Source organism: Acanthaster planci, linkage group LG04 (genome assembly GCF_054643075.1).
Source record: "Acanthaster planci isolate LZ-2023a linkage group LG04, COTS_SCS, whole genome shotgun sequence".
In the NCBI taxonomy this organism is placed as follows: domain Eukaryota; kingdom Metazoa; phylum Echinodermata; class Asteroidea; order Valvatida; family Acanthasteridae; genus Acanthaster; species Acanthaster planci.
The window spans coordinates 222,045-232,223 of record NC_141780.1 but is presented as its reverse complement, the minus strand read 5'-3'; positions in this window follow the sequence as shown (position 1 = coordinate 232,223).

The following is a 10,179-nucleotide window of genomic DNA, read 5'->3' as shown; positions in this document are numbered from 1 at the left end:
GTATGTCTGTGGTCTGATGTGGTCACCACAGACTACTGAGATCAGTACCACACACATACTAAACACATGGACAGACAGCTCCTATTCAAAACAACGGCGGAGTACTGTAGCCGAGACGGCACCAGACTAAATCCAAAGGCGTGGGCAAATTCACCCCTCGGTATAGGGAATTTACACACAGTTGGAGAAGTCCAGCCATAAAATGCTATGAAGCCCTCTGTTCCTCTGTTTACTTAAGTTGGCCCTCGCAGATTCAAAACAGTGAGGTTGCAAGAGATAAAATAGGAGAGCCTTTTTAGAGCACATGTAAACAAATACATGCAATTTTAGTGCGTCCCGCGCAATAGCACTGAACGTGCTGCCATTTATCGTTTCGCCCACCGCATGTTTGCCACGCTTTTCAAAATCACGGTTATCCGCTCCGAGTGGAATAAAAGAGGGCGTTTTTGTTTAGTACTCGCCGCTAATTAGGCGGGCGTACGCGTTTATAATCCGGGTCGGCAGTGACTTCGTCACACAGGCGGACGCGCCACCATTTGCAGGCTCTCATTGGACAATTGCTGGAGTTGCGTTTTAACTTCAGGTTCCATAGAATACCAATTAAGTGAATACGTCACGCGCACAATTAGTGTGTAAAAGGCATGAGCGCGTGAACCAGCGCGTGAACCAACACGCGCGCGTACTCCATTCGTTTGTACTGCACTTTCTGGTTCACAGTGACTTCACACTTCGGTACTCTATAGTTCCATGTAAACGGCGATCAATGCACATTAACCTAGGTGCAGTGCACTTATGTAGTGGGCGTGGTTTAAACTGAAGTAACGTCACACTTACGAACCGAATGGGATGAATAGCGCAAATATAAAAATCAGTGCAATTGTGTGATAGGAAGACAGACTCGTTGCTCTTCAAACATCAATAGGCTGCCGTACTAACTGTGCGAAATTTTCTCTTTTTACTCTCTTTCCAAGATTTTTCAATTCACTTCCAGGTGACCTCCAAAATCTCTGTCTGGAACCCTCTCCAAAAGACTTCCTTAATTCTTTACGAGATAACCTCTTTCACCAAGTCCTATCTCCCATGCCATTTGGACAACTTATTGCCATCATGAATAATAATCCCACGGACAGTTGCCCAGTTTAAATTTTAGCCGGGTGGGAGTTGCAGGCTTGCAGCTGCCCCCCCCTTTGGTTTTTGGGTTGTTTTTATTTTTATTTTGGTTTTGCTTGTCTTTGTTTTTGATGGGGGTTAGTTTGTTCGTTTGAGTAGTAGAGAACTGAGAGTTCTGGACCAAACGCCCCTTTTTACCCGGTTTTTGCTCAAAACCATTGGGTAGTAGTACATCGACCCAAAAAATCGTCGAAACATTTTTGGTGGGAAAAAATGGGAAAATCCTGGAATGACGTGAACCCGGTTTTTGCTCAACACCCCTGGGTAGTACATCGACCAAAAAAACCGGGGATTTCCACTCACCTTTTGACCCCGGCACCGCTCGCTCGCTCGCTGTAAACAACTCGTGACTAGCGCCGGGGATTTCCACTCAACTTTTGACCCCGGCTGTAAACAACTCGCGACTGGCAATCACTCGCAAACAAGTCGAGACTTGCCCGTCATAAACAAACAATAATAAAAATACATAAAAATAAATGGTAGATCAAACTACAAACGTGAATTGTTATTTTTGCAAAGACACGAGAAATTCGATCAACTTGATAGATTCGTACGATTGCTTTCGTTGTCTTAATTCCAAAAGTTTACGCAAATGTATCGGTTGTAAAGAATGTCGCAATTGCCACGAATGTCAAGACTGCGTCAGATGTAAGGACTGCTCCACCAGCGACGATTGCGGTAGATGTATAAATTGCGTGGCTTGTTTTAATTCATACGACTGCAGAAATTCAAATACCTTGGACAGTTGCGAGGACTGTTACCAATGCAGCAATTGTATCGAATGTTTTGGTTGTACCTACTGCACCTGCTGCGTAAATTGTGTCGAGTTGGAAGGAATGGATCACGTGGTGCTCGTAGACGGCAAGCATAAACAGTTGAGGCACGCGCGAGAGAACGAGTCACTGCCCGATTCAGCTACTAAACTCGACGCGGACTTATACAAAATTGGATTAATTATTAAATACAAGGCTGACGTCGAACATTTAATTAAAGTAGAAATCCCACCCGAATAAAATGAGAAAAATTTTAGCCAAAGCCGGAAAATCAGAACCATGTCAATTCAAGTATTTATCGTTTCAGACGACCACGAGCGCCTAAATGCCGGCAACTGCGATCCCAATGTTACCTATGGCCCCTTTGACCCGAGTAAATTAATCATTTCAAATCCCGTGGTTAAAGAAGGGATCTACACTTCACCCATTTTTTACCATCACAACGACCCAAACAAACGGCTGTTGATTATGACGACAGAACCCTGTTACGGTATAAACCCACTTTACAAATATGGCACTCGAGATAAAACGCCCGAAAACACCCAGGGGCGTCAAATTTGTTACCAGATACAATCACCTACGGCAAGCGTACTCGATCACATAAATTTGGCCGTTTATAAATTTATCGAGTCTCAAGGGTCTAATCTCCCGTCTAACACCGTAAATGCCTACAAAGCCAGTCACGATATCGATGAATTGAACAAGATCGAATATGTAGTTAAACCGCCTTATACGGCTAAAAACCAAATGTACGTTAAAATAGATCCCTTTGCTTCGCTATTTGATCACAAAAAAAGATCTATCGACTCGTCAAATATCGATAAATTTATCTATAAGAGATGCGACGCGCAATCATTTATTTGCGCAAAAGACGTATACTACGGTACCCACGGTTCACTGTCTTGCGGAGCCAGCGTCAGGTATAGAGTGACAGCGGCAATGTTGAAAATTAGAAACGACGGTCTAATTTCGAGTAAGTCGGCGTTGCAAGCGTTTAGCGGATTTGAATTAAAAGACGATTAAATTTGAAAAATCAATTTAACCTCGGTTATACCAACCGGGGTTAATTTTTTTTTTACTTTAAATAAATAAACTCTTATATAAAATGACTGATGCGGAACTTTGCCACTTGTTGAATATAAAGGAAGTATACATAGCTGGAAGCGAGCGTAGCGAGCAAGAAAGTCAACCGAGGCCAACTTGTAACCACCAAATATTTGAAATAGATGAAAGATATGCGTGTAAAAATTGTGGTCAAATTCTCGGGTGGGTTTCCTCGTACACCCCCGCAGACATGGGAGATAGATATTACAAGCATCACGTTTGGAGGAAACCCAAGCCGCCAAAATCGAGAAAAACGTTGCAGAAGTATAATCTGTCTTTTAAAAACGGCGAAGCGGGTGAAATAGAATATAAGTTGAACCAAGTTTTAAACGGTAAGATCTCTAGAGGTAAACCGTTGAAGGCTTTAATCGCGGTGTGTTATCAAGACGTCACTGGGGAAACCGAATCTAAAGTGAAGGACCTTTTTCAAGTTTCGGATAAGCACTGGGAAAACGCTATGGAGAAGTTTAACCTCGCCAAACAAGACGTATAAAACGTATTTAATAAAATGGAGACGCACACGTTTTACTTATACCAAAATCCTCAAACGTTTAAATTGAAAAATACTATCGATAATTTAAATGGTGATAAGGTAATCTTAGTAAAAAACATTTTATTTGAAAGTGGTTATACATTGGGATCGAATCAACTCGCGTTTATATATTGTCCTCAATTGGACGCTGACTATAATTTTTACAATGGGCAATCGTTTGATTTGTTACAAGTTATTTCAACATATCAATATTTTCGTAGCGATTTTGATGTGCCCAAGAAATTGCAACGGAGAAATATAGACGAGTTAACTTTTTACATCAAATTGGAAAGTGGGGAATTGGTACAAAACGAAAATAGTGGAGTACTTATCGAGTTAAATATAATATAAAACGCGTAATTATAAAAGTAATAGGATGACGACTAACGTGTACCCAGATTTAAGTAAACACCCGGAGTTGACTTTAAACTCGACTGAACAAGCGGAAACAAAGGTTTACAGACTCAGGAAGATCGAAGAAATTAAATCTCAAATCCAAAGAGAACGCGACGCGAGGGAAAGTAGTTACAAAAAGATCAAACGACTTTTAACAGCGCTCGGATATGTGGAATATGGAGTAGAAGCACTGGGCGCCACATCGGCAGCCGTAGGCATTCCCGCCATTTTGGGCGTCGTTACCGGTCCCGTCGGACTTGTGATGGAAGGCATCGCTATCGGTGCGTTTGGCGGTTACGCGATTCTAAAGTACGCCTCCCGTAGACTCACCCACAAAACTAAAAACACGACCAAATTCGAATGTTGGCAGACGCTAAATTAAACACCATCGAGGAATACGTATCTCACGCGATTGAAGACGGTGACATATCCCAGGAAGAATTTGTCCTTATTTTATCCGAGCTGAAAAAGTTTAACGAAATGAAAGAAAAGATCAGATCGCGTACGTCTACAAAATTGGAGGCAAGCAAAGCGAGCGAAACTTCTAAAGAAGAATTTGAACGTCAAGTCAACGAAAGAGCAGAAGCGCTAGCCAACGAACGGGCGGCGGTTTTAAAAAAAGATCTTATGAAAAAACTTGGCGAATAAGTTTTACAAAGTCGGTTAAGTACGAACGAAGTGAGAACGAGCGTAGCGAGTACAACCGGAGGGAGTACGAACGAAGTGAGAACGAGCGTAGCGAGTACGAAGAGAATCCACCCGCTTATCAAAACTTGGTCTGTCCAACGGCACCTCCTTTAAAATTCCTTTAAAATAAATGGGAGGCAATTTTAGTAGTCTAAATATTTTAGTAAACGAAGACAATTCCTTTACAGCCGAGTTTCCAAATTTAACGCACGCGTATAAATTACCGAAAGTAACCACGGATGAAGCGGTAAATAGGTGGTCTACCGAGTCGATATCGTTTTACCAAAATCAATTTAATTTCGCGGTCTATTGCGCGACGACGGCCTGCGGTGTGGGCTTTGATCTGCTGTCTGACCCTAATCCGTACGTCTCGGCTTTATTTAACTTTCACGTGTATTACACCGTACGAAAAATATTTTATTTGTACCTGGTGCCCTCGGACATGGACTTACGCATCGGTACGTTTGAGGGATATAACAATAATTTACAAGTCGCGACTGAGGATATGAAGACTGGATACGTACCGAGTTTGAATAGCGAAGTGAGCGGAGCGAGCGGAGCAACGAACGGAGCGACAGGAGCAACGAACGGAGCGAGTTTAAAAGTTGATTTTAATGAAGAAGCGATCAAACCAGAACCGGAAGTGTTACCGAGGAGGTCAATTGTAAACCCGGTTTTTAGTAAGCCTTTAGACGCTCACAACGAAGAAAAACTGTCTTTAACCATCGGAGCCGTTGCCGTGGGTGTCGTCGGTTTTACGTTGTATAAAATTTTAACTTAAACGGTTTGATGTAAGGCATAAAAAAATAAACATCTGTTCTCTCCATGGGGAAAACAGATGTTTATTTTTTTTGCCTATTTTAAAATCTCCTTTTTACCCATTCTTTTGCACGTACGTTAAAAGCAAAACAGCTAAACCTACGAACAAGGTCCACACGTGCTCCGCCACCCATCCGACCGCTTTACTCGCCACGTTAAAAATCCAACTCAAAATGCTACCTATGATCCCAGGCAAAGCTCCTAAGGCACTTACCCCGAGTTTCTTCAACACGTTAGCCAGGTTCCACAGTTGACGTTTGATCCAATCGGTAACACCACTTTTGGAAGGAGGTGCGGGTTCAGGCGTTACATTCGCTCCGCTCATTCTAACACCCCTGACGCCAGCCACGATGCTACTAACGATGGTGCTCACAGCTAAACTAAAAGCCGTTAAGATGCTCATGATTGTGACACCCTGATATCTAAATATCACTCTAATCTTCTCGCGTAGTGTCAAATCCGAAATCATCACAGCCGTTATCGTTTTTTGATACGATTGATCTGAGTTCGTAATTGAGCAGTATTTATAACTATAGTCTCTAATCTAGCCTGTCTTCGGTCTCGTAAGTCGTCCAATTGCCGTTGAAGTTCCGTACGTTCTTCTTCAGACGTCGCTTCTTTCAACTTGGCTTTGACCTGTTGAATTTTTGCGTCTAAATCATCTAATTTAACTTGATTTAAAATTAATTCTCCTTTTACCGTTTGTAATGCTCTATCTAAAGCTACCAACTCGCGAGAGTTTAATCCTTCTGTTTTGGCGTCTTTGTCACTAGTGAGCTCTTCTACGATGTCACTGACTTGGTCTGATATTTGCGGTAGCTCTTCCATTGGAATGATCTCGGGTTGAATGGATTTTAACTTTGATTCAGCTTTTTGCACCGATCTTTTAAAATTTTTAAATCCTAATTTGTATCTTATAAAATCTTGCGCTTCACCATTTCCGGTGTATCCAGCAGCTTTGGCGTTTTTTTCGATTGTCTCAAGACCGACGACAAAATCTGGGTTTCTTTTGTTGGTTAATAGCACATCACCGTATTTGCCTTCACGTTTGTAAAAAAAACCTTTGCGGTAATCAAACCTTTCATAGTGAAGTACCGATGGTACATCTTTTCTTCCGGTGAGTTGAAAATATCGGTAAAAGTCTTCTACAATTGGTTGAGTTATGAATACCGCTCTCCCTTGTTCTAAAGGATTACCGGATAATGTTACTAGTCTTGGGTTTACGCCCAATTTTGGTTCAATCGGTTCTGTTCCTACTCTTAGTTCATTAAATGAAGTGTTGGTATCGTCCCATCCAGGTTCAATAAAGGACGTTTCTTGTCGATCATTATCAACAAAATCTTGGTCGTTTATTTCTTGATCTTGATTTTGATCTTCCAAGAGAGGTATTTCCTCGGGATCGAATCCTCCTTCTGCCATTTCTTTTATAATATACGTTTTTTAAGCGGTTGGCAGGCTCGCGGGCAGAATACCCTGCGCCACCAACCAACCCTGGGTAGCCAATGCACCGCTAGACAACGCGGTTAATTTTAACGCGATTTCGGCGGACAACCTATTTAGATCTGGTGGTTTTATTTTAAACAGCTTGCTCGATAGCATGGCGTAACCGAGCGATAGTCCCGAAACGACGGCACCGTGGTAAACCGTATTGGCGATTCCGTTTACGTCGATTGATTTAGCGTTACTCATATTTATATATACAGAACTTTTAAATGAAGCGGAGCGAGCGGAGCGAGCGAGCTACGAGCGCAGCGAGAACGAGCGTGAAACGAACGAAGTGAGTATTCATTCCATATCTAAAATTGGTTCTTGTTTAGGAATACTCACTTCTCGTTTTGGTTGAATAACTTGTCGAGTAGATTGAGTGCTTGACTTGTTTCTCCAAATTAAGTAGATCACAACCCCCGCGAGCCCCAATCCACCGAGTATCAAGTTTCTGTTCTCTGTAACCGTTTGATAAATTTTATTTTGGTTACTCTCTTCACCCGCTTCTCCTGCTAGTTTCATCTTGACGAGCTGTTGCTTCATCTTCTTGTTATGCTCGGCTAACTTCTTACCTTGTTCTACACGCTTCGGATTTTTACTTTTAGTTACCGTCTGAGGTCTCGCTTCTGTTGGGTTCGCTGGTGTCGGGTTCGCTTCGTTTGTACTCGCTACGCTCGTTCTCGCTACGCTCGTACTCCCTCCGGTCGTACTCACTTCGTTCGTTGTTGTTGTCGACATCCTCTTTTAATATAAGAGAACTTTTGTTGAATTCTAGATGTTTTGTTGTAATCAACATAGCTGTAAGTGGGGACAGGTAAACTCCGTACTTGTAACAGACCTCGGTAAGTAAGTGTCCCATAGTTTGGCTGATGATCGGGTCGTCGTTTAAATCTTTAGTAAGTGCTTCTTCAGACGTTAAGTTGACGTTGAATCCGAGTAGATTGATCGGGGTAGCTATTCCTAGCAAGCGAGAGTACAAACTTAAAATCGAGTGGCCAAGAGTTTTAACGATCTCTTTGCCAAATTTAACTTCGTAGAGGTTAAACAGCTTTTCTTGATCTTTGGGTGACAGAGCTTCAATCTCTTTGATCGAGTATTCTTTGCCGAGATATTTTTTAGATTCACCCGACGCGGCTATTGAACAGAGTCTGTCTTTAACGTTTGGTTTACATTCGTTTGAATCGCTGCTCGCTCCGCTTCGCTCGTTGAGTATAGATTTAATATCGTCCATTTAATTATATGATTTTTAAATTTCTTATAGGCGTGCTTTAGGCGTAGGTACTCGACTGTGTAGTAAGTCAAGTTGGCTGCGATAACTAATTGAATAACTAGCTCTACATATTGTAACATAGCTATCATTTTATTATAACTAAAATAAAATTAATTATAGCTGGGTTACATCAACCCAGCTATAACAAAGTAAAGCAAATAAATAACTAGTTAAACGTATTATAACATAGCTATCATTTAGTTACAATCGGGCTGACATAGCCCGATTGTAACAAAAGTTAACTAGTTAATAATGGTGATATTCAATCTCGAGATTATTCGACTTCCGCGCTAGGGTACACTTTAAGCAGCAAAGCACACAATTTGATTTAATATGACCGATTTTGTTATCTAATCGTTCGATGGTACAAAGATCGTCTTTATTTTCTAAAAATTGCATTTCGGCTTTGCAATCTGGGTAAAAACAACGAGGGTAGTCCTCGATCAACCCTCTGCAGAAATCACTGTCAATGAAACGATCGGGATCAAATCGATCGTATTTCTTATCTGATTTTCTAGCGCCGCGAATCCAATTTTTAATAGTTACTTTGATTGGGTCTGAACAAATTTTGCAATAACGTTTTTCTTTTTCGTAAGGGCAAATCCCTGAGCCATTACACTCGGCACAATAATATCTTCGTCTCCCATGCTCGCAAATCGATGAGCCATTACACTCGGCACAATAATATCTTCGTCTCCCATGCTCGCAAATCGATGCTCCGTCACACTCCTTACAAATATTCTTTCTTCTCCCGTGTGAACACTTGTGTAGTTCTTGATAAGCTCGTACTTTCTCAATGCAACCGTTACAGGTCAAATTGACTTTACCCGTTCTCTGTACGGAGAAGTTTGGAGAGTCTAGGAGACAACGACACTTAATACATTTTTTTTTACTTTCGATCATCTTATTTAATAAAGGTAAATAAAAAATTTTTCTCATTTTTAATGAACGAAATAATTCGCTGGCGGTTCCGTATTTAAAACCAATTTACTAAATTTCACGTCGCGGAGGTGTCTTTTTATCTCTTCTCTCTTTTCATCCGGTACTACATCGTTCTCGTCGAGACATTGATCAAAGGACGATCTATCTTTACAATGAAATATCGCGGTCCAAGCGGTGTTCTCTCGAAAATCCTTTAGCACCGAATTATACTTTTGCGTTAAAAGCCAACACGAATGAAGATAATGTCGACCTCTAAAAGCCATTTTAGACAAAGCGCACGTATTGCTACTTTTAGATTTCTTTCGATATTTAATAAATTGATCGGCCGCACAATCGTCGATGATAAACAATGTATTTACACCATCAAAAATTTTTTGATAAAGTTCGATCGCCTCGTTTAATTCTAGTCTTTCCCGATCTAAATCACACAAGTAAACATTTTCGTCGGTGTACGTATATCCACAGTCGTTCTAAATAAGTTTTGTTCTTAAAAAGCGTCGGACATATAATTACGATAGCTTCAAACGTGAAACGGTACTCTGTCTCTAACAAATTTAAAATCCAGTTAGTTTTCCCGCTGCCCGTCTTACCCACGATTAAGGCGCAGTGAGGATTTTTAAACATCTGACTCATTTTAATAAACTAAACTTTTAAAATTTCCGTCTTCCACCGTGAGTTGAGAATCCATCACCAGGAACACGTACATCGTTAGAGGTCCCGCGGTTTCGGCCGTTCGTTCCATCTGTATAGAAATGTCCCCTCCTCCGCCGAGAGGCCTACCCGATCCGTGGGCAGAATTGTCGTCAGAACTTCTGAAGTCGAGCCAGAGACCGTACTTGTCTTTTAGATAGTCCGCCATATCTACTCCCAACAAAGATATGTCTGAGACGACCCCTCTAGCCAATTCTTTATCCGAATCGCCAAAGTACTTTGTAACTTCGTTCCAATGTTGATATTCAAACAGACCCTGCGAGTACAATTGATTAAGTTTACCTTCGACC